This window comes from Aotus nancymaae, unplaced genomic scaffold, assembly GCF_030222135.1.
Source record: "Aotus nancymaae isolate 86718 unplaced genomic scaffold, 86718_ANA_hifiasm-v0.15.2.pri h1tg000029l, whole genome shotgun sequence".
In the NCBI taxonomy this organism is placed as follows: Eukaryota; Metazoa; Chordata; class Mammalia; order Primates; family Aotidae; genus Aotus; species Aotus nancymaae.
Window position 1 is genome coordinate 60,208,581 of NW_026988442.1, and position 23,784 is coordinate 60,232,364.

Below are 23,784 nucleotides of genomic sequence, written 5' to 3' on the forward strand. Positions count from 1 at the left end.
GGCATGGTTGGCAATGCCAGGAAGACACTTTAGAGGGCCTAGACTTGAAGCACCTGTTCAGGTATCCTGATTGGTCTTAAGTGCCTGTTCTAACTGGAATAAAATCCTCTCTTGATCATCAAGCAAAGTGGTTAGCTTCTCTTTGCCTTAAAAATCATCTCTGCATGGTGTCTCCTTTCAAACTTTCCAAAGTGCTTAGTTTATCACCTCCCTAAATATACCACTGTCTATCTTGTAAGACCTGGGAACACACAGATTAGCAGGAAATGATCTTATTTTCTGTTTTAATGCCCTGTGCACCTTAACAGATCCTGTGGCTACAGACTCTCTACTGGCGTCTTTGTTCCTTTTCCCTGGGCCCTGCCTCCCTGCCTGGGCTTTGGCAGCAGCAGAGACTCATCCCACCCTCTCAGTCTGCTCCTGCAGCTCTTTTTTTCTAACCTGTGGCAGCAAGCTAGGCTTCAGGACAAAAGCCTCTTGAAGAGTATTTGAGAACTTTGGATCCACCTGTGACCCTTTTGAAACACCAACTCAGGATGCTCTTTATTGCTGGTTGTTATCTTTGCTATGATCTCTACTCTACCTCAGTTTCTTTTCTTTAGAAACTGCGTGCTGACCTGATTGAAATATTCTCAGCCGACATGAGGGGACAGCTATGACAGCTAGTGAAGAGGACTTTCCTTGCTTTGCTCTTCCTGGCTGAGACCAGGAAAGGCCGGCCGGCCCACCCATCACATGTGGGAGGAAGAAAACGGGAAGAATGGCCGAGATGTTCAGTCACTCTTTGAAGCCATTTTTCTTATTCAAAATCAAGTCAGTATTTGATTATAAAAAGCACACATTAAATATAATATGGCATTCTGAATTGCAGTGCTCCTGGAACAGAAAAAGGGCATTAGTGGCAAACCAGTGAAATCTGATAAGACTGGAGTTTTATTAATAATAATGTGCCAATGTTAGTTTCTTATTTATGTCAAATGCACCTTGATTATGTAAGTTGTTAACATTAGGGGGAACTGGGTGAAGGGTATATGGGAACTCTCTGTACTATCTTTGCAACTTTTCTATAAATCTAAAATTATTCCACAATAAGTTTATTTTAAAAGATACCCTATTTATATTTTTTCCAGTAATTTGGGTTATTCACCTCTATTTCTTTACTGGTTAATAAAGCATTATTATAGTAAGTATTATTATAGTAAAGTATTATTATAGTATTATTAAGATATTCTATTAAGGACTTGATTCAGGAAAAAATACAAACTAAAGCTTTTGTTTGCAGAAAAGAATGGTTACATCTATAGCTAGCTCATCTGTGTCCCTAATGAAAATATCAGATCATATATTAGGGTCTTTGCTCTTGCTGTTTCCCTACCTCTGTTCTCTGATTACCTATAAATTACTTATTCATTTCCATGTTTTCTCATTCAACAAACATTTATAAAACTAGGTACTGAATTTAACTCTGAAGGAAAAGAAAGAGATAGATAAAACGTGGTTTCCACCTCAGAGTACACAAGCTAGCGGGGAATAGACATACAGAGATAGCTGTTGAATAATGTAAGTGCAGTCATAACAAATGTACACAGTAATTTTAATGGGAACTAAGCAAGCCTGAAGGGAGTTATCAGGAAAAGCATCCCAAAGATGACACACACCTCTGCCTTCAGGACCAGTAGGAGTTAGGATGAATTTACTGAAGAGACACGTCAGGGTAGCAATCTACATGATGTGCTCAGGGAGCTAGGGAGCTACAAGCTTTTCAGCATAGCATGAGGGAAGACTGATAGGATGTGGAGGGAGGTGAAGCTGGACAAAGAGACAAGAGCTGACTTAGGGCCTTCAGAATTAGGAAGGCCTTCTGTTGCTGAACAGGACTGTGGTTTCACCCTTTAAATCATAAGCAGATGAAAATAGGACAGCAAAAGATAAAGACCAGAGAGGTTCATATCACCTTTATTCTCCATCAGTTGCAGTGGCTCAGGCATTTCCTGATAATAAGGCTAACCCCAAAGGAGCTATTTTTGCCATGAAAGAATTTGGTGGCTTCATAGATGGAGTAATTGCTCTTAGACTCTTACCCTCTTCCCTAGCAGTAGGGAACAGTAGTTTATTTTTAAAGTTTATATAGGTACTGATGCTCAATGATTGCTACTTAAAAAGAATGCAGAAGACAATGATTTTCACCACCTGCAAAAGAAATATTTTGCTTTTATTCATAGGGCGACTAGTGGCTTCAACTGCTTTCTATTTTTGAAAGCTGTTTGTTTGTTATCTTCTTCCCTTATTCCTTCCTGACTACATCATTAAGTATAATTATCAGTATAAAAGAGGTTTTCAATACCCATTACTAAATTGCATTCTAGCCTGGGCAAGAAATCAATACTCCCATTCTCTCTCCCTCTTTCTTTTCCTTCTCCCTCCTCCCCATGCTCTCTCTCTCTTTCTCTTCCTTTTTCCTCCTTCCTATTCTCCCTCTCTCTTTCTCTTTAAAAAATAAAAATAAAAATAAAAATAAACCTTCTAAGGCCAAGCACTGTGGCTCATACCTGTAGTCCCAGCACTTTGAGAGGCATAGGCTGGAAGATTGCTTGAGCCCAGGAATTCCCCATCTGAGCAAGAAGGCAAGACCCTGTCTCTACAACAAGTGACAAAATCAGCTAGACATGGTGGCATGCACCTATAGTCCTAGCTCATGGGAGGCCGAGATGGGAGGAATCTGGGAATTGCTTGAGCCCAGGAATTTAAGGTGGCAGTGAGCTATGATCATGCCACTGACACTACAGTGTGGGCAACAAAGCCAGACCCCATCTCTAAAAAATAAAATAAAATGCCTTTTAATAATAAGCTCCCACTTTCCTTCCCTGTCAGAGAGGCAGGGTGGCATTGAACAAGAAGACTTCATTCAAGCCTAGGATTCTGCAGATCTGCGACATTCGATAAAAACATAATTTAAAAAAAAAAAAAGAAAACTCATGTGATGAAACATAAGAAGTTCTTATTTAAAGGGGTTGATGAGTTGCTTCTTTTAAATGCTCTTACACTGTTGATCATGCTTGAATTGGGGCTAAGAATAAAAATTCATCTGAGTAATTTCTGTTAATGTAGGGTCCCTCAACTTTTTAGAGAAAAATGTCAAGTTTTACATTCTGGTTCCGTGTCAATTCCTAGAGGCTACTGAGTAGGAAGAGGATAGCATGATGTGTGTGCGTGCGTGCCCTCATGTGTAGAAAGATAGGATGAGGTAGCTGCTTATCCAGAGCCAGGAGGAACTCTAGTCAACTTAGAGTTCTGACTAAACATTCTTTTTACTTTAAGGTAATCTGGCTGTATCAGGGTTTACTTCCATTGAGTTGAATATGAACTTGATAGAAGAAGTTGAGAATTCTTTCAGTTTTGTGAACAGTTTCACTATGAAATTGCTTTAGACAGTAAATGACACGTTTCCATTTCTTGTCAGTGAATATTTATTGAAATCTAGTCCTTCTTGCCCTGCCTTTCTGGTTGATTTGTGTGTATATATATATATAATTGCACTTCAGGTTCTGGGGTACATGTGAAGAACATGCAGGATTGTTGCCTAGGTACATACATGGCAATGTGGTTTGCTGCCTCCATCGCCATCACCTATGATTTCTTTAGCTCTCAAGCCCACTAGTCATCTTTTCCTTGCTGGGCCTTACGTGTCATGTTTTCTTGAGTTGTAGGGAATAACCATTTGTTAGCTAAAGACCTTTCTCTGATCTAATGCAACTGATACTTGAAAGGGTAAATAAACAGACCCTGATCCCTACTTTATTTTATTTTTATTTATTTATTTTATTTATTTATTTTTTTGGAGACGGAGTTTCACTCTTGTTACCCAGGCTGGAGTGCAATGGCACGATCTCGGCTCACTGCAACCTCCGCCTCCTGGGTTCAGGCAATTCTCCTGCCTCAGCCTCCTGAGTAGCTGGGATTACAGGCACGTGCCACCACGCCCAACTAATTTTTTGTATTTTTAGTAGAGACGGGGTTTCACCATGTTGACCAGGATGGTCTCGATCTTTTGACCTCGTGATCCACCTGCCTCGGCCTCCCAAAGTGCTGGGATTACAGGCGTGAGCCACCGCGCCCGGCCCCTGATCCCTACTTTATATTGCCAGGTACAAAATACATTTGTGGCTATTCTGTCATATTATTTTTTTTTTTAGGGCTCTGAATTAAAGAGAGCAAGGCTTCTACCCAAGACTTGCAAACACTTGGTTTTGACAATCAAATTATTTCATTCTTAAGTATATGAGTCGTTCTATTCTGCTGCAGAGAGAATTGAATTTTTAGTTTGAAAGATGAGTGCACATTGGGAAGTGTGTGTTAGGTGGAAGCAGTATTTTGCATTATCTGTAACGTGTGAGAAACTATAAATTGACGATACAATATTTTAGTAAATGAAAGGCAATGGGTAGGAAGCAATGGGCTAGAGAGAACTCTAGGCTGTGGGTAGAAAATAACTATTATAGGCTCCTAGGCATGGTGGCTGAGCTTTATGTTTTTTCCTTCTTTGGGAAATGGGTCGAATATTTTAGGTTCATCTGCAGGCCTATGCTACATTTAAGAGTACAGTATCCTGGCACGCACTTGAACCATGCTGAAAGACTGACTGCCAAAATGAGCTGGACCTTGTTCTCACTTTGTAATTTGATTGCAGGCTATGAAGGGAAATGATAGCATTCTAGTTCTTCTTTTTAAAAAAGTATGCATTACATTTCAGAATGTTTCACTGCCCGATATTGCACAGGTTTCAAGTGTAGTTCCTTTCTTACCACACAGCTAAATAATCCTGTAAGCCAAAGAAGTAGACTGTATTTATTTCAAAGTCAGTTGTTAAGATGTCTCAGCTGAGCGTAGTGGCTCACGCCTATAATCCCGGCACTTTGGGAGACCGAGGCAGGCAGATCACCTGAGGTCAGGAGTTTGAGACCAGCCTGGCTAACATGGTGAAATCCCGTATCTACTAAAAATAGAAAAATTATCCGAGTGTGTTGATGCTCTCCTGTAATCCCAGCTACTTGGGAGGCTGAGGCAGGAGGATCGCTAGAAACCAGGAGGTAGAGGTTGCAGTGAGCCAAGATTGCACCACTGCACTCCAGCCTAGGTGACAGAGTGAGACTGTCTCTCTCTCAAAAAAAAAAAAAAAGTCTCTAATTGTTAGTCTTTATGTCTAATTGTTACTGTCTTTATGTTGAGTATGTTAGGGTTCACTAATTCATGGTGTATATTTGGATTTTTTCCCATCTGGTTAGTGGAAGAAAATAGGAGGTTGAATAACATGGCATTTATTATGACAGTAACCAACAGGGCAACTGGAGTTAGCATAGTTGTAGCTTTTGTAAATTACTCAATTGTCACTCAATAACAGGACAGTTATTTACTTGATTTTGATTGGCTGAGGAATAATAGTGGCTCCATTTCAGCAGATAAATAGTGAGGATTCGAATCTTTAGTAAAAGTAATGACAGCTGGAGGAATTCCCAGCTGCACATGTAACTAGAAGTGCTTAACTACCCAATTAATCATGAATGGATGGATTCAGTGAAACACAAAATTCAATCTGCTTTTGCAGTGGTGGTTTTGAAAAATTGGAGTCAAGCGTTTTTTTCTCTATTCAACACAACTCTGAGTGGCTAGGAAAATGCCATATATTTTTTTAAGATGAATGCAAAGAAATGTGAGTCCCTTCTTCCTTCTTTCGCGCCCTTCCTCCCTCCCTTCTTTCCTATACGTACTTATTATACACCTACGATGTGCCAAGCCCACAATGGGGACACAAAGATGAAAAGAATACACTACCTGCTCTTGATGAGTTAGTCAGAAAGATAAGATAGCCATATGTACAGTTATAACACAGTGGATGGATGAAATTGAGTTTGCCAGATGAGCAAGGAGAAAAGAGGCTTTAAAATAAGTCAGTCTCCTGTGCAAGAGCAGGGAGCTTTCAGAGCATGTATCACCTTATACAATAAATATTTTACCTGGGTACCTACTATGTGCCACACAGTGTGGAGGAAATATGTTTGGAAAAGTGTGAGAAGCATGTTATGGCCAGAGCATGTCGGAGGAGAAAGATGAAAGATAGGCCTGGAGGTTGGCAGGGACATTTAAAATGCCATTTTAATAGTGTCATTCCCAGTTTTGTTCCTCTTTTCAAAGTAAATGACTTTTTTTTTTTTTTTGACAGAGTCTCTCTCTGCTGCCCAGGCTGGAGTGCTGTGATGAGATCTCAACTCACTGCAGCCTGCACTTCTTGGGTTCAAGTGATTCTCCTGCCTCTGCCTCCCGTGTAGCTGGGATTACAGGTGTGCACCACCACCCCTGGCTTGATTTTTTTGTATTTTTAGTAGAGACGGGGTTTCACTATGTTTGCCAGGCTGGTCTGGAACTCTAGGCCTCCGGTGATCCACCTGCCTCAGCCCCACAAAGTGCTGGGATTACAGGCGTAAGCCACTGCACCTGGCCTTATTTTTAAAATTTCTACGCTCACCACATTCCACAAGTTTTTCAGGCAGCTTAGAAGACTATATGAAGCCACAAAAAAGTTAGTAACCAGCAAAAGATCAGGGTCAGAGAAAATATAAATTAAGATAGAAAATCTTATGCTAAGAAGAAAGCTAAAACTGAGCTCTGATCTTCCTGGTGCTGATGTAAAAACCAAAATATAATTAATCATTAATCATAGGCTCCCCATTGTTCATAGAAAATACTTCAAGACAGATGATAATCAATAATAATTTTTATTATCCATAATGAAAGATTCTAATACTCGTGAAGAGCCCTTTTTTCATTTAGTTGTTAAGGTATGAGTAGACTCAGCCTTCCGTATTTTGAGGAACATGTTCACCAGGGGCCTCTTTGCCAGTGGGTTAATGTAAGTGCTTCCAATGTCTTTCATGTACAAGGCCTTTTGCTACAGAGTTCTCATGCAGGCATTTCATCAAAAGGTAGGTGAAGGCTGGGTGCAGTGGCTCATTGCTGTAATCCCAACACTTTGGGATGCTGAGTGGGGAGGATTGCTTGAGTCCAGGAGTTCGAGACCAGCCTCAGCCACATAGGGAGACCCTGTCTTAACAAAAAGTAGTAAGCCATGCATGGTGGCGTGTGCCTGTGGTCCTGGCTACTTGAGAAGCTTAGGTGGGAGCATCACTTGAACCAGGGAGATCAAAGCTACAATGAGATATGATCATGCCACTGCACTCCAGCCTGAGTGACAGACAGAGCAAGATCCTGTCTCAAAAAAAAAAAAAGAGCTGATGATGTTACCCACTAAGAAAAACGTTGCCAACTTCGGCTGCTTTTGCTTTATTCTCATAAGGACTGTTCTTCTTTGACAATAATTCAAAATGATGTATTTTTCTGGTAAAGTTTGTTTGTTCTGCAAGAGTGTGTTTCATTTTTCTTTCATATTCAGCATCTTTACAGCATTTCATGCTAAATGGTGATAGATTCTGTTGTATTCCAATTTTGTAATGAAGTAATAGAATTTGCAGTAGAACCAAGTTCCCTGGAATTCTTTGGTAAAACAACGATTGCTTAAAATGGGAAAGGCTTGGTTTTCAAATTCCTATTCTCAATATAAACCTTGGCCTTTACCCAGGGAGGCATTGTGCTTGTCCATCATTGTCAATTTTTATGTTCTTTGGTTATAAATAACTTCTAGAACAAGTGCCAGACCACATTTCAATAGCAATTTTCAAAACGGAATTCATATATATATTTTTAAATCCTTTGTGATCTTTTCTAGTAAGAAGATTTTTTTTTTTTTTTTTAACTAATTGTAATTTTGTAGTACTGTAGATGGTATTGTATTGTCTTGGACCTGCATAATTCAAATTGGTAAAGAACCTTTCCACAAAATATTGAGGTTAATAATGATTTCCTGGACTTTTCAGTAAATAACTCAATATATTTAAACCTGCCCCCTGCCCCCCACTGATACTACATTTTCTTTTTCGGCCCTGACAATAGTTTCTCCTCATCTCAGCTGAATATCAGAAGATGTACAAACTGCTGATGGTTTGTTGATAAATTTAACAGTCACCAAAAAAAAAAATTATGAAAAGGCCAGGCACAGTGGCTCACACCTGTAATTCCTACACTGTGAGGCTGAAGCGGGCAAATCGCTTGAGCTCAGGAGTTCAAGACCAGCCTGGGCAGCATAGCAAAACCCCGTCTCTATAACAATACAAAAATTAGCCAAGAGTGGTGGTGCATGCCTGTAGTTCTGTCTGTTTGGGAGGCTGGGGTGAGAGGATTGCTTGAGGCCAGGAGGTTAAAGCTGCAATGAGTGGTGATTACACCACTGCGTTCCAGTCTGGACAACAGAGTGAGACCCTGTCTAAAAAAAAGAAAGAAAAAAGAAAATCATGAAAAATACTGAAGTCTCCAAGTTGGAAATGATTAAATTAAAAGATGTTCTTTCACCTTTAGCCAATGTCTAATGCAGTGCTTAGTATCTATTAAGCAGTAGGTAAATGTGTATATCCCCTATATCCTGTTGATCATTTGTAGATGTTTTTGGAGTAGGTTACTGGTTTACTTCTTGCTCTCTTTTCTCACTGTCATTAGCCTATCAGTCTCCCAGTCAGTATCTCTGACTGCAGTTTTTCACACTTTCAGACACATCTTCCCAGTGCATCCTTTCAGTCTGAAACTCTCATTCATTTACTTTAGTGCAGCATCAGCCATCTACTCACAACCATATGGCTGCAAACACTTCCTCCCAGCTTGCCTGATTTGCTGTGATCTGCATTTATTCTACTCTACAATTTTATTTCCAGTTACTCCTCACCATGAACCTCTGAACTTCTCATTCCCCAACACATAAGGCGAGGCACTGCTTTCATGCCTTCGTTCACACTGTCCCCACTTTTTCTTGAAATGCCTTCGCAACATTTGCTCTGCCCCCAGCATATCATGATGATGCTGATGGCGCAGTTCCATTGCTGACTTCTCCGTGCACCTTTCGTGGCTTCCTCACCTCAGACTGACCTCTGCCTTTTTGCAACTCCAAAGTCAGTAACCTTGGTTTCTTTTTTTAAATGATATAGTTCAGCACTGAACTGCCTTGTTTCCATGAACACAGATCTTATTTCTCCAGCTTGTTTGTAAGCTATGTAAAGGCAAGAAACATGCCTTTTACTTCTTTAGTATCCACTGCAACTCCTACCCCCATAAGGACTGCAGAATTGTCCAAATTCATCACTCTCCAAACATTGCCTTTATTTTCCTGCCCTTTACCTTTACTGTCTGCCATTCCTGATAATTCTGCTTAAGGCTCCCTCACCTTCTCCCTGAGATCTTCTAATCCCCCAAAACAGAATTCATCTGTCCTCTCCTATTCACTGATTGCATTTGTATTTTTGTTATGGTACTTTTTGTACTCTCCTTTATAATGTGGTTATTTACATAACTGTTAAGCCCTTGTTAGGCAAGGACCATGTCTTGAACTTTTTGGCTGCCATTGAGTGTGTAACATACATACTAATTTTTCAATAAGCATTTGTCAATTTGAGTTGCATATTAGATAGCAGACAATCAGACATGACCTAGAATTGTTAGGGCATCAAGTATGGTGGGTATATGGAAGGTGACTTACCTGCTTTGTCCTCTTGGGGTACCCAGAACCTAGCAACAGTTCACCTGGTTCACATTTGATCAGCTGAAGAGATTCTTTCATTTGGAACTTAATAAAGACAATAAAATACTTGGTAAAAATGACTAAAGCTATACTGTGGGGTTAAAACTAAACAATTAAGCACAGTTTCTCTACTGTGTGTACAGGAAGCTGCAAAGATTCTGCAAGAATGTTGAGTACTAACTCAGTCCTTTGTCCTTGGGACTTGGTAGCAAACTTGCCCTGGGGAAGATAAGGGAAATATCTCTGGGTCCTCTTTATTCCAGGGACCTTCCTTTTGTAATACTGGATTGTTCACTGATCCAGTACTGTTTTATTTCTCAGGCCACCTCTGCTGGAATGTTTCATCCTCATCTAAGACCATTTTATCTAAGAGTGGAGAGTTCTTGGCCTTTGTGTCTGCATTTTCCCCTAAACTCTCTGTTAAAGTACTGAGTCTGAATTTCTTGAACTTGTCTTTCTTGTTCCCATAGCCAGTGTATAGGTACATGCAACACCAACTAGAGAGAAGGGCCTCCTCTCTCCTCCACTTCAACCTGCTGAATGCTACCTGTGGTCCTCAGGGCTGTCCCCTTCTGCACTGTGGGTCTCTCTGAGCTTTGCTGTGCAGCATGGAAGGAGTTTGATAAATATTGGTGGGAGAAGAACAGCTTTCAGGATGAGTCCAGGAGGAAAAAATTTTCCTACTCAATGGACATCCTGCCTGCCTCTTGGGTTTTGCTCTGAACCCTTTACCTGTCTCCTGAGGCCCTGGCCTTCATTTGGACTTGGATTTCACTTTATGCCCATCATCATACCCAGCCATAGACAGTAGAGGACTGTGCTACTCAAACATTTGTTGATTTATTTCAAATCCAGCCGTTTGGATAATATATATATATGGTTTGTGAATTTATCTATAATGATACAGGATGAGAATGGTAACAAAAGACATATTTTTAATAAATTCACCTTAGCTTTAAAGTAGGAATTCTTTCTTTTAAAGCACCTATTTCATAGAAAAGCAAAAAGAATGAGAAAATATAATTTAAAAAAAATTGCTAAGTAAAAGGAATAACTGCCTTATTTTTCTTGCTGAAACCACAAAAGGGAATCCTTTGGCCAGAGAGCTCATATTCAGCTTTTGGGAAAGGACAGAGTGTTATGTCTCTGAGAGGTGACTTTTCACACCTGTTTAGGATTCTAAAAGTGTGTGGTGGGTTGGCTTGTTTTGTTGAGAGTGCTGGCCTTAAATTTTGGGATGTGGGTAGGCTAGCAGAAGTTGCGACAGTGCTCTGTGATGGGTGACTGTCCCTGTCCCTGGCCGTCTTGAAGTGGGTCCTAGGTCATAAGAGGAGGGGCAGCCCACAGTGTCGTCCCAGCTGATGCGAGTTTAGAGCCACACAGCCTAGAGGAGACAGGAGGTCAGGAGTGTCAGCCTCACATGCAGAGGACAGAAGTCTTATTTATGCTGCTGTCTGACCAAGAAAAACAGAACTGACTGTCTTCTGGTTATTCCCAAACAAGGTGATGCCTCTGAGTAAACACACTTCTTGCAGGCAGAAGAAATATGGAAGAATAAAACCAACATGATTCCCAAATTTCATTTTAGCCAATACCTTTAACTGTCCTAAAGTTCTCACTAGAGCATTTAATTCCTACTCACTTTAATTAATTAAGCTTTATATCTCTATCCTTTTTTAAAGAGAGGTATTACAACAGCAAATTGGCCTCACCCAAGAAACAAAGGGCCAGACAAATCCATATACGGAAGTGTTCTCGCTAACCTGCATTGAGTGATTGCTTGGCTGAGTGCTTGCACATTCTGATTGCATAATCTTCATGACAGCTCCATGAGTCAGGTTATTCTGCTCATTTTCAGAAAGGAAGCTGAGCCCAGAAAGAATAAGTATTGTGCTTAAAAGCAAATGTCTAGTGAGGAGTAGTCCTAGGATTCCAGCCCAGGTAGTCAAGCTTCACCGCACTCCTTGGAACTGCTGATTGTATGCCAGCTCTCATATGAGTAACCACTCCCTCTCCTTATATTTCCTAATGAAGAATAAAGGTGATGATCAGGATAAATTAACTTACAGCTTCTTTGTCAGACTTATTGAAATCAAGCATTTCATCTCTTTACTTTTTTTTTCTATTTGTTTAGTCAAAAAAAGTTTCCAACAACGAGATGAGCAGATGTGGGTCTCCTCTTTGGCCAATTTGGATCTATTGATGAGCTAATTCACTGGAGAAAGGGGAGAGAAAATCCAAGGTTTGGTAGTCACTGCCTTAGTAATAGTTGATTGTATGTTTTTCGATGTCGATTCAAATGACCAGTTGCATCACGAAGTACTTGAAGACCTAATCCCTGGCACTAGGCTGACATCTTTAACAACAGACCTCAGAGGAATCTTAGAGACCATCCAAGAGATGTTCTTGTCTAAATGCAAGTCTCAGCTTCTCCAGTGGCTGATAGCCTAGTGACTTTGAGCATGTGGCCTGACTTCTCTTGTAAGACCCCAGAAGAACTTTGGAGAGAAATCAAGATACTGTGCTGGGAAGAACCTAGCATGCTCAGTAATTGTTAGTTCAAGCTAAATGCAGAGACAGAAAGAAAGGTTCTTTTTTTAATGCCTTCAACTTCAGTGATCTGCTCATCCAACAGTGCCTATCAGCACTTCTGCTGGGCATGATTATTAGTTAATTAGCAAGGGCTTTAGAGGCGGTCAGACCAGGGTTCATCACACTTTACCAGCTTCCTGACCTTGGGCATATTACTTAGTGTCTCTAAGCCTTGTTTACTTCCGTGCGGATAATGAAGTCTTGTTACTTTCCGTGCGGTAGACTTCATTATCGAGACGAGATTAGATAACATCTGTAGAGTGCTGTTTTATTCCAATCAAAGCCCTATTTCCTAGTTCCAAAGGTTAAACTAAGAATAAGTTCTTTTCCTCCACCATAATGAGCTCTAACACACAGAACATAGAATTAGCAGATAGGAATCAACAAAGCAAGCCTTGCTCTCATCTCCTGTCCTCCGAAATGATTGGAGAGGAAGGGCACTACCCCAGGAAAGAGTATGGGTCTGTACCACTCCAGACTCCAAATGGGGCTGGTCCATGCTGATGGGAGGGGTGGGTATTGTGTGGTCACCACCAAGGCCACAAAGGTCAAAGGAGGGAAGCAGTGCTGTAAGGAGTAGTGCAGCCTGGGGTGCATGTCTTGTGACAATCGGCTCCTCCTGTGGAGGGAGCTAGGGGTAGGCATAGCTCTTACGTTGAGTCCTGTGTGTTTGCGAGTAAGGCAGCATGTGCACAAGAGGCCCTCCATACCGTCAGAAACTCCCAATGATTCATCATCTTCTAATTCAAAAACAGTATTTGTACCTAAAATTAAATTACTGCACAAGATGATATCACCTAGTTTTTAACTTAAGATCTATAGGCTTCACAAATTTAGGAGATAGGTGACCAAAGAGAAAAACTCATACTAATATAGCCTTTGTTGGGGCCCCTGGGCCTCTCACAGGAAATAGCCTTTTTTGGTGGGGGATGGAAGTGGGTGGCCAATAGTCTTTTTTTTTTTTTTTTGAGACAGAGTCTCACTCTGTCACCCAGGCTGGAATGAAGTGGCATGTTCTCGGCTCACTGTAACCTCTTCCTCCCGGGTTCAAGTGATTTTCCTGCCTCAGCCTCCCAAGAAACTGGAACTACAGGTGCCCACCACCACACCAGGCTGATTTTTATATTTTTAGTAGACACAGGGTTTCACCATATATGTCACGCTGGTCTCGAACTCCTGATTTTGTGATCTGCCCGCCTCAGCCTCCCAAAGTGCTGGGATTACAGGCATGAGCCACTGCACCTGGCTGGCAGGAAATACTCTTTTTGAAAGAACACAGTTGGCTGGACACAGTGGCTCACTGCTGAAATCCCAGCATTTTGGGAGGCCGAGGCAGGTGGATCACCTGAGGTCAGGAGTTTGAGACCAGCTCAGTTAACATGGTAAAACCCCATCTCTACTAAAAATATAAAAAATTAGCTGGGCATCATGGCATGTGCCTATATTCCCGGCTACTGGGGAGGCTAAGGCAGGAGAATTGCTTGAACCCAGGAGGTGGAGGTTTCGTGGGAACTGAGATCGTGCTATTTGCACTCTACCCTGGGCGACAAAAGTGAAATTCTATCTGGGAAAAAAAAAAAAAAAAAAAAGAACGCAGTTAATAAAAGCACTTAACACTAATCATGGGATGTACATAGTAAGTGCTTAATAAACAATAGTCATTATTGTTTTTGATAGTGATCATTGATATTTAATGTCACCTATCAAAATCATTATTTTAGGGTTAATGCAGGTAATTTTAGCTGCTGTATAATCAGCTGCTGTAAAAAATAAGCTGTATAATCTGTAAAAAATGCATGTTTTTACATATTTGTATACAAATGTATATAGGTATATAGAGATGTATAATGTTTTTGTTTTTAAAGATTCTGAAGGTAAAAATTCAAACTATATAGCAGGGTTTAAAGTGAACTGTAACTCTGTTTCTTTCCTCTAGTATACTTAGGTATAATGATGCATAATAGATTCTCAGTAAATTTAACATAATTTCAAATAACATACTAGATTATTTTACAACATAATCTTCTGATAACAATTTCACATTTTATTAGTTGGAGGTCTATGTCATGCTCCTGGGTTCAAGAAATTCTCTTGCCTCAGACTCCAGAGTAGCAGACACAATAGGCGTGTGCCGTGGTGCCTGGCTACATGCTATTCTATTTTATGAATGAGCCATACTTTTTAAAAACATGTCTTCTATGGATAACATGTATCTGTTTTTATACCAATAACATGCTGTTTTAGGTACTATAGCTTTGTAGTATATTTTGAAGTCAGGTTATGTGATGTCTCCAGCTTTGTTCATTTTGCTCAGGAATTTGTGTGTGTGTGTGTGTGTGTGTGTGTGTGTGTGTGTGTGTGTGTGTGGCTACATGAGGTCTGGTTCCATATGAATTTTAGATTTTTTTTTCTATTTCTTTGAAGAATATTGGTTAGTATTTTGATAGGGGTTACATTGAATCTGGACATTGCTTTGGGTAATATGGTCATTTTAATAATATTAATTCTTCTGATCCATGAACATGGGATGTCTTTCCATTTGTGTTTTCTTCTATTTCTTTGATCAGTGTTTTGTAGTTTTTATTGTAAATGTCTTTCACTCCACAGTTAAATGTATTCAGAGATTTTTAAATTATTATTATCTTGTAGCTATTGTAAATGAGATTGCTTTCTTGACTTCCTTTTCATCTAGTTTGTTATTGGTGTATAGAAACACTACTGATTTTTTTGTATGTTTATTTTGTATCTTGCAACATTACTGAATTTGTTTATCAGTCCTAGGGGTTTTTTGCTGGAGTCTTTAGGTATCTATACATTTGAGATCATGTTATCTATAAAGAGGGACAATTTGACTTTCTCATTTCCATCTGAATGCCTTTTATTTCTTTCTCTTGCCTGATTGCTCTGGCTAAAACTTTTATTATATGTTGAATAACAGTAGCAAAAGTGGGCATCTTTGTTCCAGTTCTTAGAAGATTCAGTATGATATTAGCTGGAGGTTTGTCATACATGGGCTTTATTACATTGATGTATGTTCCTTTTATGCCTAATTTGTTGAGAGTTTTTGTCATGAAAGGGTGTTGAATTTTGTCAAATGAGTTGTCTGCATCTGTTGAGATGATCCTATGGTTTTTGTCTTTCAGTCTGTTGATGCAATGTGTCACATTTATTGACTTGCATATGTTGAATCACCCTTGCATCCCTGGGATAAATCCCACTTGATAAATCCCATACGATAGTTTTGACATGTTGGATTCTGTTTGCTAGTATTTTGTTGAGATTTTAAAATTATTTTTATCTTTTTTAGAGACAGAGTTTTGATCTGTTGCTCAAACTGGAATACAGTGGCATGATTATAGTTCACTACAGTCTTGAACTCCTAAGCTCGTAATTCTTCTGCCTCAGGCTCCCTAGCTGGGATTACAGGCATATACCACCACACTTGGCCTTATTGACGATTTTTGTGTCTTATTCATCAGAGATATTGGCATTGGTCCATAGTTTTCTTTTTTCTTTTCTTTTTTTTTTTGCCTTGTCCTTCTTTCTATTTTTGCTCCTTTCTCATATTAGTGAGTAAAGACATAGGTTATTCATCTTTTTCTTATTAACTTGTTAGAGCTCTTTGGATATGAAGGATCTTAAAATCCAAGTCACTTATGAGACAACGTTTTCTATTTTGTCATTTTCACTTTGACTGATTATTGTATTTTTTTCCCAGACAAATGTTTAAGATTTTAATGTAGTCAGATTTATCAATCTTTTCTTTTCATGGCTTCTGAACTTTTTGGCATGTTATTTTAAAACTTTAGCATAGTTTCTGCTAGTGGTAGTGGATGTGTGTTTATATATGTATATTTTAAAAATACATATATGTATTTTATATATATAATATTGCCTTTAAATCTCTTCATCTGTATCTAAGATATAAGACTAAGCACAATGGCTCATGCCTGTAATCTCAGCACTTTAGGAGGCCGAGATGGGTGGATGGCTTGAAGCCAGGAGTTTGAGGCAAGCCTGATAAATGTGGCAAAACCCCATCTCTACAAAAAATACAAAAATTAGCTTGCCGTGGTGGCACATGCCTATAGTCCCAGCTACTCAGGAGGCTGAGGCATGAGAATTGCTTGAGCCTGGGAGGCAGAGGTTGCACTGGGCCAAGATCACGCCTCTGCACTCCAGCCTGGGCAACAGAATGAGACGCTGTCTCAAAAAGAAAAAGATATAAAAATAGGAATCTATTTTATGTTTTTTTTTGAGTTGGCTAGCTCAACTTTCCAACACTATTTATTGATAATCATTCTTTCCCCATTGATTTGCAATGTTTCCTATATCACACATTAATCTTCCATACAGAGCAGTCAGTTTGTGGTCTCCTTGTAATTTCTTTGATCTGTGCCAGTACCAAACAAGTTTAACTTTTGTAGTTCTATATATTTTCATATCTATTAAAAAGATTAGTTCTTTTTTATTCTTCTTTTAACATTTTTTCTAAACAACTTCTGGACTTCAATTTTTCCAATCAACTTGTATATCATTCTGTCAAGTTAAAACTAATTTTATTCTTCACTGGTCGTTCCTGAATGATTTCCAGCAACCCCTGGAGGCAGGAAGAGTGTACGCCCTTTGGGTGATATCTGGGCAGTATTGGGGTCTCCATTTAAGGTTCTCTCCTTCCCCCTGAAGCCATCTCATTGATTCTTTCTTTCAGCAAATAGTTTTGAGCTCCCGTGAAGTGCAAAGTTTTGTGCTAGGAACTCTGAGGACCACGAAAACTGTTAAGATATGACTCCTGCCTGAAATGAAGTAGATGCTTTACTCCGATTTCCATTGTATCTTCAGCCAACTCTGGGGAAGCCCTTCTGTTTTCGATGGCATACCTGGATTCAGTTAGCCCTGCATACACATCCCCTTAATGAGAAATTTTAGCCAGTCTAAAAAAAAATCATTCCAAAGAGTTAAAAGGTATTTTTTCATCACACAGTTCCTGGGGCTACAGAAATGACATGAGTGAGGCTCAAGTCCTTTCCCTACTTTCTTCCTGTCTTCTAAACCAAGCTATATTATTCTTTTTTATCTGACAGAAGGAAGTCTTTTCTTTCTTTTTTTTTTTAAGGCACAAGAGATTGCCTGGAGCTACTTTTAGGGGAAACATATATGCTGTTGTCATATCGCTAATCTGATTCTCAAGAAAACACCACAGTGTAAAAGTAGTGTTATGGCTGCTGCTTTGTAAACCACTCTGGGGGCCATATGAGAAGAAAGCATCTCTCAGGCAGTCACTTTTCCAGAAAAGTCACAGAAGTCCGTGTTTTCAAGCAACAATCAGCACCTCATCAGTATGCAGCACTGCTTCTACCAGCAGCATATTCAGGATTTCCTGAACAAATACTGCAATTTCCTTTCGTCTCTGCTGAAACTAGATTAGTGCAGCTTGAGCAGCCACCCTGGAATGAAGACCCTGTGCTGGGGCTAATGCTGCCAAGTGCAAGCATTGGTATCAACCAGTGGGAGCCATGCTGTCATACACCTGTGTCATATAGGTTGATCAGAAGCTCTCATGAAGTTTTGACTAGGCAGGATGGGTCTCAAGAGCAGCTGCTCAGTGTCCCATGATATTATTCTGTGACCAGTATATAGTAAAGCCTGGTTGCTGGAGGCCACCTTCTCCCAGTAGGTGATCACTTTTCCTTTCCCAGAAGGAACGTGAGCGCCACAATCTCACTGTCCCTACTGTTACAATAAAGTGCTTGTTGGATGCAAAAATGATCATGGATGTTTTCAACTTCTCTTACTCCTTAGTCTCTCACAGAAGCTTTTTGATTTATTGCTAATTGTGCTTATTAATATAGCACTTCTTACATACATGTAAAATATTATATGCTGATTATCACAGCAGTTTTTGCCCAAAAGCATCCATATCAAGTAATCTTTGTTTTTTTTTTTCTCCAATGTATAGGTTGAACCACATGAAATTACCATTGCAAATTACAGTTGCAATGTTTGCAATTTCATGATTCAATCTAACATAAAAGGAATCTGCCCTCTTGCTACCATCATTACCGCTGGTTTAACTTGCAAATCTGTTTGTAGCTCACATCTCGGTTTTTCCTTTCTCAGAAGTGCCTAAATGGACGTGGCTGGTACAGATTTCCGTATCTCTTCTGGGCCTTTTTGTCACCTCTCTTCTTGTACTTGTAGGGTCAATTAAAACTATTCTGCCGTTACCTCCACTCATGGGTCTCTTCAGACTAGCAATTGAAAGAAACCTGTCTGAGACAGGGCAGTTATGGCAAAAACTAGCCAGCACAACAGGAAGGGTAAGATTGACCAACTTTTATAAATTAATATTACTTCCTGTTAAATCAGTTATGTAAAACAGTTGTAATAGAACCCATTAATTTGTATTCCATAAATGAGATTATTCAGACAAAGCCTGTGCTTTGGTTTGAACTATACTGTATATTTATATATAATTATAACTTAATTATAAGAAATAATCTGTAAATAAGTGGTGTGAACATAATCAGAGGAGTTATCATTTTAGAGAAAAAGGAAACTCTCAATGGTACCTTAAAACCACCTACCCAGAACTAAAATGCTGAAGAAAATTTTGTGAGTGGAGTAGAAACTCGAAGAAATTCACAAATAAAAACCTTGGTAGTCTACAGATATCATGTGAAATTCAGAAATAGTGAACATGTCTTTTGAAAAGTAGTCTGCCATTCACTTCCCAAGATCTCAGATTGGGATTTTTAAATTTACATCTATCATTATAAATTAGTGAGATTCTGGTGTTTGACTAATATTAACAAAATATTGCAGAATGTTGTTTTGTTTTACTAAAGGCAACTAAAATGTTTGCTGTTTTAATGTAAGGTTTTGCACCAGATTTTATAGGGGAAATTTTTAAAAATGAGTGTATCACACCTGTGCTTCCCATATAGTGACCTATGAGAGCGTGTGGCATGGGAGGATGTTTTTGTTGCCTATTGAGCTTCAGAGGCCTCATCCACACAGTGTGGATAATCATAACATACTTCTTAGAGTTGTTGTGATAATAATATCTCTGAGTTAGTAAGGGATGAGCAAACATTCATTCTCTTTCGCTTCCCTCTACAGCCTTTTATGAACATGTTCCTTTGCTACCCTTGACTGCTCTTTGAAACCTAAAAAGGAACCTTAGTCAGATTAACAGCTGGGGCTGAACTGTAGGTCTTCAATTCAACAAGAGTGACCTGCAGCCTGGACCTCCTGGGCTCAAGCAGTTCTCCCACCTCAGCCTCCTAAGTAGTGGGACTATAGGTGCACGCTACCATGCCTATTTATTTAAAATTTATTTTTTGTAGATATGGGGCCTTACTGTGTTACCTAGGCTGGTCTCTAACTCCTGGACTCAAACAGTCCTCCTGCCTCAGCCTCCCAGAGTGCTGGGATTTCAGGCATGAGCTATCATGCCCGACCTGGTTGCATTTTAAAATCAACTATTTGTAGACCCTTGCTTCTCCTTGCTATAATTTAATGATATGCCTAAATACTAAAAGTACTCACTAAAAAAGAGAGTCTATTTCAGTTTTAAAAGGACAAGATAAGAAAGTAGATGACTGGTCCTAAGCTGGGAATGGAGAATGACTGCACATAGGCACAAGGTTTCTTTTGAAGTGTTAGAAATGTTCTATTAGATTGTGGTATAAATTGTGTTCTGTAATTTTATTAAAAATCATTGAATTATACACTTAAAATGTGTGAATTTTATGTATGTAAGTTGTATGTCAAAAAACCTATTTAGAAAAAAAGAACAAGATATAAATCATAAAACTCTAGGGCAGCCAAAAATTCAATGTGAAAAAGCTGCCAAACCTTTCATTAGTGGGTCAAAGTTTAATTGCTGGTATTTTCTGAATTTCCTTCATGATAGTAAAAGAAATATGTTTCATCTGAAGCCAAACACCAGGAAACTCTACAAGGTTTGCATTATTATCTGCATTTTCTAAGAGAGGAAATTAGGACTCAAAAGGTTAAAATAAATAACTTGCTTCAGATTCACAGCCAACTAGAATTGGTGACAGTGTCAAACCCAATACTGTCTGGCTCCAACAGCCGTGGCTGCTGTTCTGTTGATAATCATGTGCCCTCTCTCTGCAAATGAGAAGAAGCCCTTACGTCGTTTGGCTTGAGAATACCTTCCTTCTCTCAGAAAACAATATCTAGCTGATTTTCCAATGTTTCTGTCTGCATTTTGCATTTTGTATTCAAGAAGATTCGTGAAAGGTGTGAGGCTGGAATCTATTTTCACCATAACTCCAAAGGGAAAAAGAGTCTGGACCAAAATATTTTTTTTTTGAGACAGGGTCTGGCTCTGTCACCCAGGCTGGAGTGCAATGGCATGATCTTGGCTCACTGCAATATGACTGTCACTCCATGGTATGACCTGTAGAGGTGTCTGCATACGAGCTTTTGAGGGACTAATGACTCCCATGTTTCTTGCACGTGGGTTAACAGCCCAGTTTTACATCACTTGATACATTGGGTAGCTTGCTCCTACCTGTTTTATGAAATAGAATTCTAGAAAATTATAAGCTGATGGGGCTTCCATCAGGCCTGTCCAGCTTTGGCCAGGCCTAGTAAAGTTTGTCTTCAGTTGTGTTCTGTTAGCACCTAACATTCTTTCCTTCTTGCCATCTCTCTCTCTTTTTGATCATTAACTATTTAACCAGATCTCTGGCTGATCCCTCTCCAACCTGTCCTGGTCTTACTAAGCTTCGCACGTCCACCTGCCCTTCCTGGATGCTTCCAGCGGTCAGGCGCGGGCAGTTTCCTTCTGGCCTCTCTCTAGCTCACTACTCTTCCCTCTATGCCTTTGTAAATAACACAGATCCTTTCCTTTATCTTTTCCTTCCTTTTTTTCTGGGACATGTTCATACTCCCTTTCAATTGGTTGAAACAAAATAAACCAAAACCAAACCAAGAATAAATTAAAACAAGAAACCAAGCCAGTACCAAGCCAGCAGAACATATTTATGGGCCAAATTTGGGCTCTTGAATGTTGGACTTCTGCTTTTCCATATACAAAGCAAGGTAGATGACATTGAAGAAAAAAAAAACAAAGTAAATGTTGTGATGATATAACACTAATTAGGAAAATGGGTATCACAGTGCTTTATTTTTCCCTCTACGAATGGGAAACAGGAAGTAAACAGAAACTTCTGCTTCTACATATTTGGCCGTAGTAGAGTTTATTAGATAGTTTTGAGATTCTGACAATGTTGTTCACATTTCAACATAAAGTTCATCTGCAGGAGTCCCGGAGTCACTTTTTGTGTACTCAGAGATAATTGAATGCAGAGGTTTGAAAAGTTGTTAAGGTAGTTTCAGGAAATCAGCTATCTTCTCGTGGCGGTAGTGAAGTGTGTATTCAGCTGCTTGACTCATTACCCCATCAGGCAGCTTGCATTTTTTGTGAACTGTAGGCACTAACCATCCCAGGACGTGTTTTCAAAACCAGGCAAGTGCCTTCTTCCCAACTTACATACCATAGTCTCACTTGGTGGTCCTGATGTCTTCACAACGGCCAGTCCAGCTCCCTGAGAATGGTTCATCACACATATCACATTTCCAGCAAAGCATTGCCTAGGACTAACTCCAAACTGTTTTGATAGATATTTTAGAAACCCTAGATCAGGAACAGTGGTTCATACCTGTAATCCCAGCACTTTGGGGGGCTGAGGCAGGAGGATTGCCTGAGCCTAGGAGTTCAAGACCAGCTTGGGCAACATGACAAAGCCCCATCTCTACAAAAAAATAAAGAAAATATTGAAACATTTTTTTTTCTCTCTTACTTTAGATTTTATGCAGGTGTACCTAAATTCAGACAAAAGATGTGTTCTGAGAGAACTCTGCTTTAAAGGACTTCAAGATGGCTCTCTTTTTAGGCAATGAATACATCTATGAAACAGTCACTCTGCACTTATCCATTTTGTCGGTCCAAAATTTTTCCCTAATAGATTTGCACAGAGGAATTTGATTATAATTCGGTTAACAAATACATTTCCTCTGCAAAGGGCACTTTCAGAAGCACTATGTAAAGTACATGGATTTGGACCCATTGCAGTTATCAGGTTTATAGTACATTTTCTATGCAGTAAATAGAGTAAGAAAGACAAATGGCTACATTTCAAGATGGGTTATTGTATATATATAATCATGGAGAAATTAATGCTTTTTGTTTTTATCAATGTGAAAATGTCAATACTAGGAAATGAGGATGAAAAAGCTGATTTATTGTGTGCCTATTATGTGCCAGGTCCTGGAGTAGGTATTTTAATGTCAAACGCAGTACAGTATGGGATTTGAATCTGCTGGCTCTAAGGTTGAACTACCTGAGTTCGAATCTCAGCTTTCCCACTGCTGCGAGGATTCAGTGAGATAAAGTGTACAAAGCAACTAGGCCCACGCTGGTGTGATAGCAAGAACTCAGAAAATATTAGCTGCTTATTATATCTTGTTCCATTTAATCCTGGGAAGTAGGCAGTGTCCCTCTTTTTTTTTTTTTTTTTTTGAGATGGAGTCTTGCTCTGTTGCCAGGCTGGAGTGTACTGGCATGATCTCGGCTCACTGCAACCTCCACCTCCTGGGCTCAAGTGATTCTCCTGCCTCAGCCTCCCAAGTAGCTGGGGCTACAAGTGCGTGCCACCACGCCCAGCTAATTTTTGTATTTTTAGTAGAGATGAGGTTTACCATGTTGGCCAGGATGGTCTTGATCTCTTGACCTTTTGATCACTCACCTCAGCCTCCCAAAGTGCTGGGATTACAGGCGTAAGCCGCCCGGCGGCAGTGTCCCTCTTTAATAGAAAAGAAGACTGTCTCAGAGTAGTCCAGTCACTTGTATAAAGTTTTCGGCAGTAGGTTACAGAGGCAAAATTTAAAACCAGGGCTTGACTGGGCATTCTGATAAAAACGCTAATGAGGGGTTCTTGTTCTAGGCTGCCAGGAAAGTGTGTGCTGGGATTTTTCTATAATGGGAAAGAACCCCCTACTAGAATGATGGCCTATACTGAGACAGAAAGTTACCCTTAAAGGCAGCAAATTCACAAATAAACATTTCTACATGGAGAAAAACTTTCAAAAGGCCAGATTCAGCGGTCAACTATTCCTTAGAGCTTGTTTTTTCCTCCAGTGGACAGCAAATTCTCAGCTACATGGATAGGTTTTTTCAAAACCTGTGCATGATTTATGAAACATGTCAAATACACCAGTCCTCCCAATACCTCTGCTGTGTAAATGTTACCATCTATGCAAATATCGACTTCCAATGCCAGCTTAAGGAAACTATAAAGATGATGTTCCTGTAGCAGCTGTAAGACAAACCTCCAGGGTTTTTGTGGGGAGGCAGGAAGGGTGTGGTTAACTCTTTAACTTGATCACACCAGTCAGACTGGATTTCAGCGCTGTTCAAGTAGCTCTTCTAGTGTGGGCTTCAACTGAGAACATCCCTGTTTTCATCCTCAAGGTTGTTTTTC

At 39.7% G+C, this 23,784-nt stretch overlaps 1 protein-coding gene across 5 annotated transcripts in view; it reads left to right on the plus strand.

Annotated features, from left to right (window-relative positions):
• CACNB4 (calcium voltage-gated channel auxiliary subunit beta 4) overlaps nt 1-23,784 on the plus strand; it is a 278,577-nt gene that overhangs the window by 200,080 nt on the left and 54,713 nt on the right. The gene's annotated exons all lie outside the window — the stretch shown is intronic.